At 46.1% G+C, this 12,955-nt stretch overlaps 1 protein-coding gene across 1 annotated transcript in view; it reads right to left on the reverse strand.

The window, feature by feature from the left end:
* HMCN1 (hemicentin 1) overlaps positions 1–12,955 on the reverse strand; it is a 325,809-nt gene that overhangs the window by 283,387 nt on the left and 29,467 nt on the right. The gene's annotated exons all lie outside the window — the stretch shown is intronic.

The raw sequence follows: 12,955 nt of genomic DNA on the forward strand, positions 1-12,955 counted from the left end.
TTATTGTTTTACTTTTTGCTCATGAAGTAATAATTTATAGAAGAGCCAAAGAACCTTTGGTTCTTCAGATGTTTCTGGACTACAACTCCCATCATCCTTAACCACTGACTACTATGCTGCCTTGAACAGATGGAAACTAGAGTCCGACAACATCTGGAGGGCCAAAGGTTCTCCAACCTTGCCTTATCAGCATGGTCTCTGATCACAGATGTTAGCATTTGGGGAGGGACGCTTAAACTACTTCCAGACAGAGCTTCTGTTAATACATGCACACCCACAGATATATCACAACATTTTGCAAGTTTGTCAGTTCTCTTACACTGGGAGCCCATGTAAACAGGACTGGAGCCACTGCAAAACAAGAGGAAGGGATCCCCATGCTTGAGAAACCCCAAGGTTTGCAGAAGGACAATTAATATATATATATACTTAAAAGGAACAAGAATATGACTTTTAGAAGACGTCTGCAGGCAGCCCTGTTTTGGGAAGTTTTTAATGTTTGATGCTTTATCGTGTTTTTACTATTCTGTTGGGAGCTGCCCAGAGTGGCTGGGGAAACCCAGCCAGTTGGGGGCATAGCTGTCAACTTACAGATTTGAAAATAAGGGATCAGCAGCCAAAATAAGGGATTTTCGGAGCACAGGTATGTTCAGCTTCTGAGCCCCTCAGAGCCAAAGGCAGAAAGCCCAGCCAGCAGCCAAACAAAGCCTCAAGCGGTGGTTCCCACAGTGCAGCAACCCGGCAAAGGGGATGCAGCAAAGAAAACCACCATCACCTCTCGGCTGGGAAGCGCTGAGCAAAGGTGAGTCCTAAGGCAACGCGGCCGATTTGATGGGCACAAGGCATGCAAGCTCCACCCCCCAGTCGTTCTTAGACTTCTTATTGGGTGAGCAACGCAGCCAAGCAACACAGTTGGAGCCTCCCTCCTCCCTGGTTGGCAGGGAGGGAGAGGAGCTGCTTCCTTTGAAACCTGGGAAATTTAAGGGACGTCATCAATAAGGGACAGCAGCGGGACACGGCGCTGGGATAAGGGACTTTCCCGCCAAATAAGGAACGGTTGACAGCTATGGTTGGGGGGGGCGGTATAAATAATAAATTTATTATTATTATTAACATTAATATAAACATCCTAGAAAAAGCAGCTTGACGAGCACTGGGCATTCTCAGTGGCCTCCAGGAGCTATGGAATATTGTAACTTGGAAAATAAAATGGAATTGCCTGACTGAGTCCCTTATCGCTTTTAATTATCCAGGGGGAAGGCCACGACTGGTTGGTTGCGACAATGAATAGAAATTCCGTTTTAGAGGTTACAGGAGAGAACAGAGCTGCAAGTCTCACTTGCTTTTGGTATAAATGTAAAACGACACATCTACCAATCCTTATAGATTTTACTGCATACATAAGGCAAACCTTAATGTTCCAAAGCAAGGAATTCAGTATTCCTTAACAGACCACTTCAGGGGGGAAATAAACTCTGCTTCACATTTTTGGCTGATTACATCATAAACATGCTCTGCAGCAAATGCCATGAAAACCCACCAGCGTCCCAAGAGATTGTAACTAAGCTGCAGAGGCATAACAACTCTAATTCAGTGGGAGAAAACCCCAGCTCAGCCCCTGCAACCTCCCCTTTGCCCCCTTGTGGTTTTCTAACACCACTTCCCAAACATCTCAGCAAGTCCAGGCTCCCTTCTGCTGATTTCTAAAAGTTTTGTAATTGACCAGGGCCACCACACAAAAAAACGCAAGTGGTAGATCACCAGGATCAGAAAACCTAAAGCGTGTTCTCCCTAATAGAGAGCATGTGTTCAGTGGGGTCTAGCAGGCCACCCCACTGTTGCTGGGCAGATCTGTTCGGATAGCCACAAGCAGTCCCTGGGCAATTGAGTTTCTGGGGAGATTTTCATGTTGCCAATTTGGAGGTGGGACATAATAATAATAATAATAATAATAATAATAATAATAATAATAATAATATTTTTATTTATATCCCGCCCTCCCCAGCCAAGGCCGGGCTCAGAGCGGCTAACAAGCAATAATAAAAACAAGTTGAATGAATACAACTTAAAAACAAGATTAAAATACAACAATTAAAATACTGAAATATTAAAATGCAGCCTCATCACATGAGGAGAAAGGAAAAATAAAAAATAAAGGGGGGGGGATCAAATTGGCTCCAAGCCAAAGGCCAGGTGGAACAACTCTCTCTTACAGGCCCTGCGGAAAGAAATCAGATCCTGCAGGGCCCTGGTCTCATGAGGCAGAGCGTTCCGCCAGTGTTGAAAAGGCCCTGGCTCTGGTTGAAGCTAATCTAACTTCCTTAGGGCCCGGGACCACTAGGGTGTTGCTATTTATGGACCTTGAGGCTCTCCGTGGGGCATACCGGGAGAGGCGGTCCCGTAGGTATGAGGGTCCTAGGCCGTGAAGGGCTTTAAAGGTCAAAAGCAGCACCTTAAATCTGATCCTGTACTCCACCAGGAGCCAGTGCAGCTGGAAAAGCACTGGGTGAATATGCTCCCATGACAGAGACCCCGTGAGGAGCCTCGCTGCAGCATTCTGCACCCGCTGGAGTTTCTGGGACAGCTTCAAGGGCAGCCCCGCGTAGAGCGAATTACAGTAGTCAAGCCTGGAGGTGACCGTCGCATGGATCACTGTGGCCAGGTTGGGGCAGGAAAGGTAAGGGACCAACTGCTTGATGCGGCGAAGGTGGAAAAATGTCGCCTTGGCTGTTGCTGTAACCTGCGCCTCCATGGAAAGGGAGGTGTCAAGGATTACACCCAAACTCTTAACGGAAGGCAATGGCACTAATTGGGCCCCCGCAAGAGAAGGGAGTTGGTCTCTCATCCCCATGCTATCCCGACCCAGCCAAAGGACCTCTGTCTTCGAAGTATTTAGTTTCAGTCGGCTCCCATGAAACCATCCAGCCGCAGCTTCCAAGCATCTGGTCAGTATGTCCGGGGCCGAGTCGGTGTGACCATCCATCAGTAGATAGAGCTGAGTGTCATCAGCATATTGGTGACAGCCCAGCCCAAAGCTCCGGATAATCTGGGCAAGGGGGAGCATAAAGATGTTAAAAAGCATCGGGGAGAGGATTGCGCAAAGGTTTTAAAAACAGGTCACACAGCTTTGGGCTTTCTTTTTTGCTGTGTGCACCGGATCACTCGCCCACCCTCCCTGAAATGAGGGTTATTTCGCTTGACCTTGCTACGCCTGTCATGGGGTCGTCTGCCGTTGGGGCAGGGGCCTGGTAGGAATTTTGTCCATTTGGCTGATTGGCTGCTGGCATTTGGGTTTTGCCTACTGTGTAGCAAATCGTCACAACTTGTAAGGTTTGCAGTTAGGCATTGGTTGAAAAATCGGTTGGTGGAAGGGGAAAGTGCCTGCCCCTCCAATGCTGGTGCTGCAAGGGAATTTCGTTAAAGGAATCCAGGGGCTTGCCATAAATGGTAAAGGTAAAGGTACCCCTGCCCGTACGGGCCAGTCTTGACAGACTCTGGGGTTGTGCGCCCATCTCACTTAAGAGGCCAGGGGCCAGCGCTGTCCGGAGACACTTCCGGGTCACGTGGCCAGCGTGACATCGCTGCTCTGGCCAGAGCCAGAGCCAGAGCCAGAGCCGCACACGGAAACGCCGTTTACCTTCCCGCTGGTAAGCGGTCCCTATTTATCTACTTGCACCCGGAGGTGCTTTCGAACTGCTAGGTTGGCAGGCGCTGGGACCGAGCAGCGGGAGCGCACCCCGCCGCAGGGATTCGAACCGCTGACCTTTCGATCGGCAAGCCCTAGGCGCTGAGGCTTTGACCCACAGCGCCACCTGCGTCCCTAGGGGCTTGCCATACCTTTGTCCAAATCCCTGGCATCGGGTTTGGGCCGCGCAAACCCCTGGGAGCATGCGGGGAGAGGTGAGGGTCTGTTACTGAGCTTCATTGATTCCCAATATTGTTTTCCCTGACTAGCTTCTGCTGGAACCCGGAAGTCAGTTCTGTCCCTGAGGGATGGAAAGATAGTCATAACCAATGCCTAAGCAACCACTCATGTTTGTGTATTTAAATAAAGTTATGGCCAAAAGTCTGCCAAAAACCTTAAACAAAAATTTCTGTGTGAAGTGTGAGTTAATTTGGGGTGGCTTGGGGACCTCGACATGCAACAAGTTCAAAACCAACAAGGTCCAACTCTGACCTGCAGAACCCTCACAAACACCAGGCCACTACTTGCAAAGTCACAGGTTTGCAACCCTGGAGACCATGCATAATCACCTCGTCACCATTCTGCACTTAGGTGTCTCCTCCATAAGTTCCCCGGCATTGTGTCAGAAGGTTATTCAACTGTCAGAGATGCAGCTGAGGCCCACCCCTTTCAGCACTCATTGCAAAATATCAAAACACAGCATTTCCTCCTCCCTCGTCAAGGCTGCCCACTTGCCTGCTCCCCTCTCATTCAGCTCCTGGGCTTAGCAACCACTTTGCACCATCCTGGCTGCTTTTCGTTTTGACTTTGCTTCCCTTAGGACACCCCAAGGCTTCAGAGCCACTGCCACTTTTTTCTTTTTGGTCTGAGGCTACAACCATCAGATGGTTACAACTGGGGGATTTTTTACCAAGGTCATGGGTAGGCAAACTAAGGCCCGGGGGCCGCATCTGGCCCAACTGCCTTCTAAATCTGGCCCATGGACAGTCCGAGAATCAGCATGTTTTTATATGAGTAGAATGTGTCCTTTTATTTAAAATGCATCTCTGAGTTATTTGTGGGGACTGCCTGGTGTTTTTACATGAGTAGAATGTGCGCTTTTATCTAAAATGCATCTCTGGGTTATTTGTGGGGCATAGGAATTGGTTCATTTTATTTTATTTTATTTTCAAAATATAGTCCGGCCCCCCACAAGGTCTGAGGGACAGTGGACTGTCTGAAAAGGTTTGCTGACCCCTGGTTTAGATTCTAAATTCCCTGTCCACCTCTGTACAGCAGTACCTCAGGTTAAGAACTTAATTCATTCTGGAGGTCTGTTCTTAACCTGAAACTGTTCTTAACCTGAAGCACCACTTTAGCTAATGGGACCTCCCACTGCCGCCACGCTGCTGCTGCACGATTTCTGTTCTCATCTTGAAGCAAAGTTATTACCCCGAGGAACTATTTCTGGGTTAGTGGAGTCTGTAACCTGAAGCGTCTGTAACCCAAGGTACCACTGTACTGGAATTCCAGTACAGAGGTAGACAGGGAATTTAGAATCTAAACCTTGGTAATCCAGCTCTTTTGTCTCTTGCTGTTTGCCGTCTTAGGCTCCCTTGGGCAGGGTATGAAATAGATAGAGATAGATAGATAGATAGATAGATAGATAGATAGATAGATAGATAGTGTTATGTACTGAAGTTCTCACCCTGGGCCAGCAGGGGGATACTGTAGATAGTTCAGGTCCACATATGCAAATAAGGGATCGAAAGTGACATTAAGTGATTGGATAGTTACAGAAAATTGTTACAGTTACGTTGTACTGGAGGTCTATAAAAGCAGGCTGGCTGAACCCTTCAGTTCAGTTCTGTTCTGGCCTGTGAATAAACAAGAGCTGCTTGAAGAATCGCTGTGTCGCCTGATATGTTCACCCATGACTTAACAGATAGATAGACAGATAGATAGATAAGATAGTCGGTCCTTTTTTCACGTAAGGCAAAGCAATTGCTAGCTCCTTCTCCATCTGCAACTGCCTCACTCCATCCTAAAGGCTTCCCAGACCTCAGGAGCTAACTGGGGAAGAAGGAACACAGAGTGGGGATGCTGAAGGAAAGTCCCTGCTTCATGACTCATACATTTCACCTGGTTAGTAAAGTGGCATTAAATCACATAACTGTTTTGGAAATAATAGTTAACTGCTACTTCAATTAAACAATGATTTAAGGAGAGAGGTGCAGCTACTAAACTAAGGTTGAGCATTTAAACCCATCCACTGTGTAGGTGTGAATTAATATTCATAACTGCATTTAAACTTTTCAAAGCTGCTGATACTTCATTTGCTTTAAATTCCTTTAAAAGCTCTTCTGACTAAAGGCTGTCCTGATGTTCCAGGATAAAACCGCAGAGAACAGCTGTGTAAATGATTCACATTTATAGAAACCTTATTTAACATTGTTGATAATTGTAATCCATCATTGTTTCCTAAAAAATTGTTTTGTTTCACAGCAACACTTGGTTAATTTGGTTTTGTTTTTTTGCAGTTGCCTAAGTAGCAACCTGTTGCTGATTAATGTTAATTGTTTTGTTGTTCTAATTGAAATTAATGCCTTAAAAATACTTAGGCTTGTGTCCAATGTAGCACCAAGTAACTAACTGTCATCAGTGTGAGGATCTGGCCTTGTGCAAGAGGATTTTCCTCTCTCCTCCCCACATGCACCCCCTAAGTCTGCTCTGGGGATTTTCCCAACCCTCAAGAACATATTTGGAAAAGGTGCAAAGCACAGACAGGAGAAGTTTCCGGTTGCACAAGTGCAAATCCTTGCACTGGCAAGACAACTACTTAGCACTACTCTGGATACTAGTCATAGAAGAAGAAGAAGAGTTTGGATTTGATATCCTGCCTTTCACTCCCTTTAAGGAGTCTCAAAGCGGCTAACATTCTCCTTTCCCTTCCTCCCCCACAACAAACACTCTGTGAGGTGAGTGGGGCTGAGAGACTTCAGAGAAGTGTGACTGGCCTAAGGTCACCCAGCAGTTGCATTTGGAGGAGCAGAGACGCGAACCCGGTTCCCCAGATTACGAGTCTACCGCTCTTAACCACTACACCACGCTGGCTCTCATAGCCATTATTGACAATATTTGACCAGTCAGTTGAAAAAAAAATTTTGGGCCAAGATGCCCAAATCCTAGAAACTGTCTTAAAATGCTTAACATATCTTTGTTAAACTTGAAAATGCATAATAAATTAAAGTATGCACATCCAAATGTAATTGATGAGTATAATTCATACATGCTTCAGAATCACTCTGTTGGCACAATTTTTTTTAATTAGTTATTCATTTCCACCATTTTATACGGCTTAATCATAATCATTTCTGTGTGTTATACAGTGGTACCTCTGGTTGCGAACAGGATCCGTTCTGGAGGCCCGTTCGCAACGTGAAAAGCCCACAACCTGAAGTGTCGTATCTGCGCAGGTGAGCAGCAAGATTTGGCACTTGTGCGCATGCGTGAAGCATGATTTAGCGCTACTGTGCATGCGCGAGTGGTGAAACCCAGAAGTAACCCTTTCCGGTACTTCCGGGTCGCCGCGGGACACAACCTGAAAAAACGTAACATGAAGCAAACATAACATGAGGCATGACTGTATAGGAGACAATAGAATAAGACTAAACATGAATCAACATGAGTTAAAACTGTAATATCAGAATTAAATTCAAAAGCCTGCTTTTTGGGGAGTGGGGGCCTTCAGTAAGCACTCAAAGTTCAGCAGGGAGAGGGCTTGTCTGACCTCAAATGGAAGGGAATTCCACAAAATTGGACCCAGTATACTGAACTATAGTTCTTTGTGGATATGAACAGCACATCTGAGCCAGGTGGGACTACTTACAGAGACTACTCACAAGATATTTGTGATTGAACAGGGATATAAGGGATCAGGGGGTCCCTGAAGTATCCTGGCCCCAGGTTGTTAAGGGCCTTGTAAATTAATACAAATTGAACCTGGCACGGTAGCATATGAGCAGCCAGTATAAGCTTCTGAGCACCAGAGTTATGTGCTGGCAATATTTTGTCACACAGAATATTGCAGTAATCAGGTCCTGAGTGGCTGGGAGCTGGGGGCACTGTTATACAGTGGTTCCACTCCTTCCTCCTGGGCCATGTCCAGAAAGTGGTGTTGGGGGATGAGTGTTCAGACACCTGGGTTCTCACTTGCGGGGTGCCGCAGGGTTCTGTCCTCTCCCCCATGCTTTTTTAATATCTATATGAAGCCGCTGAGATAGATCATCAGGGGGGTTGGGCTGGGTGTTCATCAGTATGTGGATGATACCCAGCTCCACCTCTCTTTTACATCGGAAGCAGTGAAGGTTGTGAAGGTCCTGTGTGAATGTCTGGAGGCGGTTGGAGGATGGATGGCGGCTAACAGATTGAGGTTGAATCCTGACAAGACAGAAGTACTGTTTTGAGGGGACAGGGGGAGGGCGGGTGTAGAGGAAGGCCTGGTCCTGAATGGGGTAACTGTGTCCCAGAAAGACCAGGTGCGCAGCCTGAGAGTCATTTTGGACTCACAGCTGTCTATGGAGGCACAGGTCAATTCTGTGTCCAGGGCGGCTGTCTACCAGCTCCATCTGGTACACAGGCTGAGACCCTACCTGCCCACGGACTGTCTCGCAAGAGTCGTGCATGCTCTGGTTATCTCCCGCTTGGACTACTGCAATGCACTCTACGTGGGGCCACCTTTGAAGGTGACCTGGAAACTACAACTAATCCAGAATGCGGCAGCTAGACTGGTGACTGGGAGTGGCCGCCGAGACCATATAACACTGGTCCTGAAAGACCTACATTGGCTTCCAGTACTGGGAGTTATTGGTGATAACACTTTGCCCCCAGGCTCCAAAGGACTGCATCCTGTGCTTCATATATGTTAACAGCATTGGGGACAAGATTGCACACTGTGGTACACTGTTAATGCAAAGACCATGGAGTCAAAACACTATCTCTGAACGCTAATATCTGAACCTGTAGGTAGGAGTGGAACCATCTTAGAACAGTGGTCCCAATACACATCCCACACAGCTGGTCAATGAGAATAGAAGAAGAAGAAGAGTTTGGATTTGATATCCCACTTTATCACTACCCGAAGGAGTCTCAAAGCGGCTAACATTCTCCTTCCTCCCCCACAACAAGCACTCTGTGAGGTGAGTGGGGCTGAGAGACTTCAGAGAAGTATGACTGGCCCAAGGTCACCCAGCAGCTGCATGTGGAGGAGCGGAGATGCGAACCCAGTTCCCCAGATTACGAGTCTACCGCTCTTAAACACTACACCACAGTGGCTCTCAAAAGCCAGTACCAAAAGCCACCAAGAGATCAAGAAGCAGGAGGGGAATCACACTTCCCCTGTCCTGCCCCCAATATGGCTCATCCATCAGGGCACACAAGGAAGATTCAGTCCCAAAATTGTACCTGAACTCAGATTGAAATAGATCTAGATCCATATTCCTTCAGGAACTCCAGCAACTGCTCCACCCCCGTGATATGTGGGAGAGCTTTCCATTAAAAACAAACATCTGTACCAAGTATCCAGCCCTGGCTGTGTCTTTTTGGCTCTCTAGACAACTTTACCCACAACAACAAACCACACAAGAGTTTTAAGGACAAACGGGATTTAGAAGTGCCATACAGTAACTGAAGGAACAAAAATAGATAATGCTGCAGCTCTTCTTAAAAGTAGTTTTCTCTGAGGTTTGCTCAAAGCTCATTAAAGGTTAAATAGCATCAATTGACCTGGATCAGGCCCTTGCTGCCAAGTGGTTCAGAGTTAGAAATGTGTCATAAGCTATTAAATTTCTTCCTACATAACATTATGATTATTCAGATGTTTTTGGCTCCAAGTCTGAAGCTGGGTTTAATTATACTATTTTTTAAACAAAGGAGAGAAACAGCTTGCACCAGAGAAAGCAAATAGAACTAAAACACACATCCCCATCTTTGCTTCATTCTGACAATAAAAGCTTAGGCTGAAATCCTACAAGTGCTCGTTTTCAAAGGCCCACTGACCATTTCAAAAGAAGGAGAAGGTGTGCTGCGCTGACCCCACCACCCTTTCTGCCTCAAAAGCTGTTGTGAGACCCAGCAAGCAAGAACCGGGTGTATACCCTGGAATCTGTACTCTCCAACACCAGAATACTCAGCAGTGTCCTGGGTCCTACGGGGAATTCCATATGGGAGTTCCTCAGCAGACATGTTGATCTTAAGGGGTCTCTGAAGGTAGAAAACGTGGACACCACCACTCTAAGTTAATATCAGTAGAGTGGCCAGAACATCTCTTGGGTCCAACACCAGTGGCTATGGTGGGGGATACATTGTGCTTCTTCTGAGGTATTGTAGTTTGTCCACCTTTGGTCCCCAGCCTGCACGCAGCACTCACCTGTGGATCCTAGAAGCTGCCAGACTGAAATTCCCAGGTGTCAGGAAAGGTTATTTTTGTATGCCACTACTGCGGCCCATCTTTTGTTTGTCAAAAAAATGGAAAACCAACTAAAGGTCCCAACTAAAGAAGAGTGGCAACTTAAGTTGACTGAATGTGCGCAGCTTTTGGACTTAACATACAGAATAAGAGAACAAGAAGAACATACGTTTATGTACGTTTAGAGAAGATTGGAAAAGGTTTATTGAATATATGGGAAATAACTGCACAGCTGAAAACACTGGCAGCATTAAGATAAAATTCAACAGTGTAAATAAGTTATGATGGATGTAATAATGGAATACTGAGTGGTATACAGTTTCTGTAAAATATGCAGGGATTTATGATATGTAAAATGAGCCATGGAAAGAAAAGGAGGGAAGTCACTGATATCTTAAGGATGCATAAATGAGTGCTTTAAATTGTAAAACAGAAAACTGAGTAAAAATTATATAAAAAGAAGAAGAAGCTGTCAGCATTTGACAATCCTCAGAACAGCATCGACTAGCTGGCGAAACCAGCTAATGGGTTTCAATGGGTCTCAAACCTTCGGTGAGTTAAGAACTTCCCCTGCATGCTCCAGCAGATTGAGATGAAACCAATAGTGGGTCCATTCCAGAGGGGCCCCCAAATGATCAACAGGTGGGAGCAACACTCCAACGATAAAAGGTTACAACATTTGGAGTGTCTTAGTTTAGAAAAAAGGTGAGTAAAGGGGGGCATAACAGAGTGTGTAAATTTATGCATGATGCGTGAAGAATGTGGGTGGGGAAAGTTTTTTCTCCCTTTCTCAGAATACCAGAAGCTGGTTATCAAGGTAGGAAAGATTTCTTCCTGCATCAGGATCTGTTGGGACTCAAGCCAAGACCCTCCTGATCTGTGCAGTAACATGTTTATATGCTTTTGTATTTTTATTATTTGTGAACTGGTGCCCCTTGTGGCGACTTTGTGGTACCCAAGGTTGCCGAGCTGAGGGAGAAGGGAAAATATTCTACTTCTAGGATTCAACACAGCTCCATCCCTTAGTCAGCTTGTTAGCTACATTTGGTGAGCCTTAACTATACATAGAAGGGGAAGAAATGGAGGCAGTCAGAGATTTCACTTTCTTGGGCTCCATGATCACTGCAGATGGTGACAGCAGTCACAAAATTAAAAGACGCCTGCTTCTTGGGAGAAAAGCAATGACAAACCTAGACAGCATCTTAAAAAGTAGAGACATCACCTTGCCAACAAAGGTCCGTATAGTGAAAGCTATGGTTTTCCCAGTAGTGATGTATGGAAGTGAGAGCTGGACCATAAAGAAGGCTGATCGCCGAAGAATTGATGCTTTTGAATTATGCTGCTGGAGGAGACACTTGAGAGTCCTATGGACTGCAAGAAGATCAAACCTATCCATTCTTAAGGAAATCAGCCCTGAGTGCTCACTGAAAGGACAGATCATGAAGCTGAGGCTCCAGTACTTTGGCCACCCCATGAGAAGAGAAGACTCCCTGGAAAAGACCCTGATGTTGGGAAAGATGGAGGGCACAAGGAGAAGGGGACGACAGAGGATGAGATGGTTGGATAGTGTTCTCGAAGCTACCAGCATGAGTTTGACCAAACTGCGGGAGGCAGTGGTAGACAGAAGTGCCTGGCGTGCTCTGGTCCATGGGGTCACGAAGAGTCGGACACGACTAAACAACTAAACAACAACAACAACAACAACAACAACAATAACAACAACAACAACACAAACTATACATGCTTTCATGCCCGAGCAATAGCCAGGCTCTGGTCTTGACTGCACACCTCTCTCCTTGGTTCCTGGCGTCTCTTCCAGCCTGGTATTCCTCTGCTACCTGGTTTCATCCTGTTTCTGCCAGCCCTGCTTGCTTGCCCCGATTTCCACTACATCCCAATCTTGCTTCCCCCCCTTCCAATAGACTTCTTGACTCACACCAGGCTTACACACAACTCTTGTCTTTGGACTAAGCATGGGGTGGGTCCGCCCCATTTTCTGTTTAAGCCCAGAGCTAACCGCGCCAAAAATCACTCTTCAGCTCCACATATGCTCAGCTGCTGAGGGCCCAACAATTATAGCCTGAGACCCTGGAGCAAAGCCTGCAGCCCATCAGAGTACTGGGCTAGATGACGGAACAAATCAGATTCAGGAGACAGAACTTTATTGTATTGTAAAACCATGTATATATCGTAAAACTATACAAAGAATAAAAAGGTTGCCAAAGAAATAACCACAAACAGGAAGGAGGTGTACTACATTTTCCATCATGGAAATTTCCATGTTTCTACCGGTGATCGGTTGATGAAATCAGCTTCTTTAGCAACCCAACATAAGGTAAGTTATAAATCCCAGATCTCCATAATTCATCACCTCATTGTGTCATAAACTTGATGTTCTTCTTGAGACGGGGTTTGGGGAGAGCCTGTCATTATGAATACAGCATTTTGTTAATGTTATGCATTTAGTTTGAAACCAACCTAAATATTCCCAGGGATATCTGCTCAATAAAGCCAATATTTGTTGGCTTGCTTCTCCTCTTTTCAACCGCAACCTTGGGATAAAGGATTTCTCGAAAATCAGAACACAAAAAGAACAGACAGTATTCCAAGCACCATCCTCTTCATGTTAAACTGAAGGGAGACATGCCCCTCTTTACATGCTCCTTGAAGTTAGGGGGCACAAAGGTACAAGGGACTTATCATCAACCATAACATCCTTCTGGACCGTCTTGAGGGGCTGGGAGCTGGGGGCACTGTCATACAGTGGTTCCGCTCCTTCCTCCTGGGCCGTGCTCAGAAAGTGGTGTTGGGGGATGAGTGTTCAG

Source organism: Podarcis cretensis (genome assembly GCF_951804945.1).
Source record: "Podarcis cretensis genome assembly, chromosome: 6".
Classification (NCBI taxonomy): domain Eukaryota; kingdom Metazoa; phylum Chordata; class Lepidosauria; order Squamata; family Lacertidae; genus Podarcis; species Podarcis cretensis.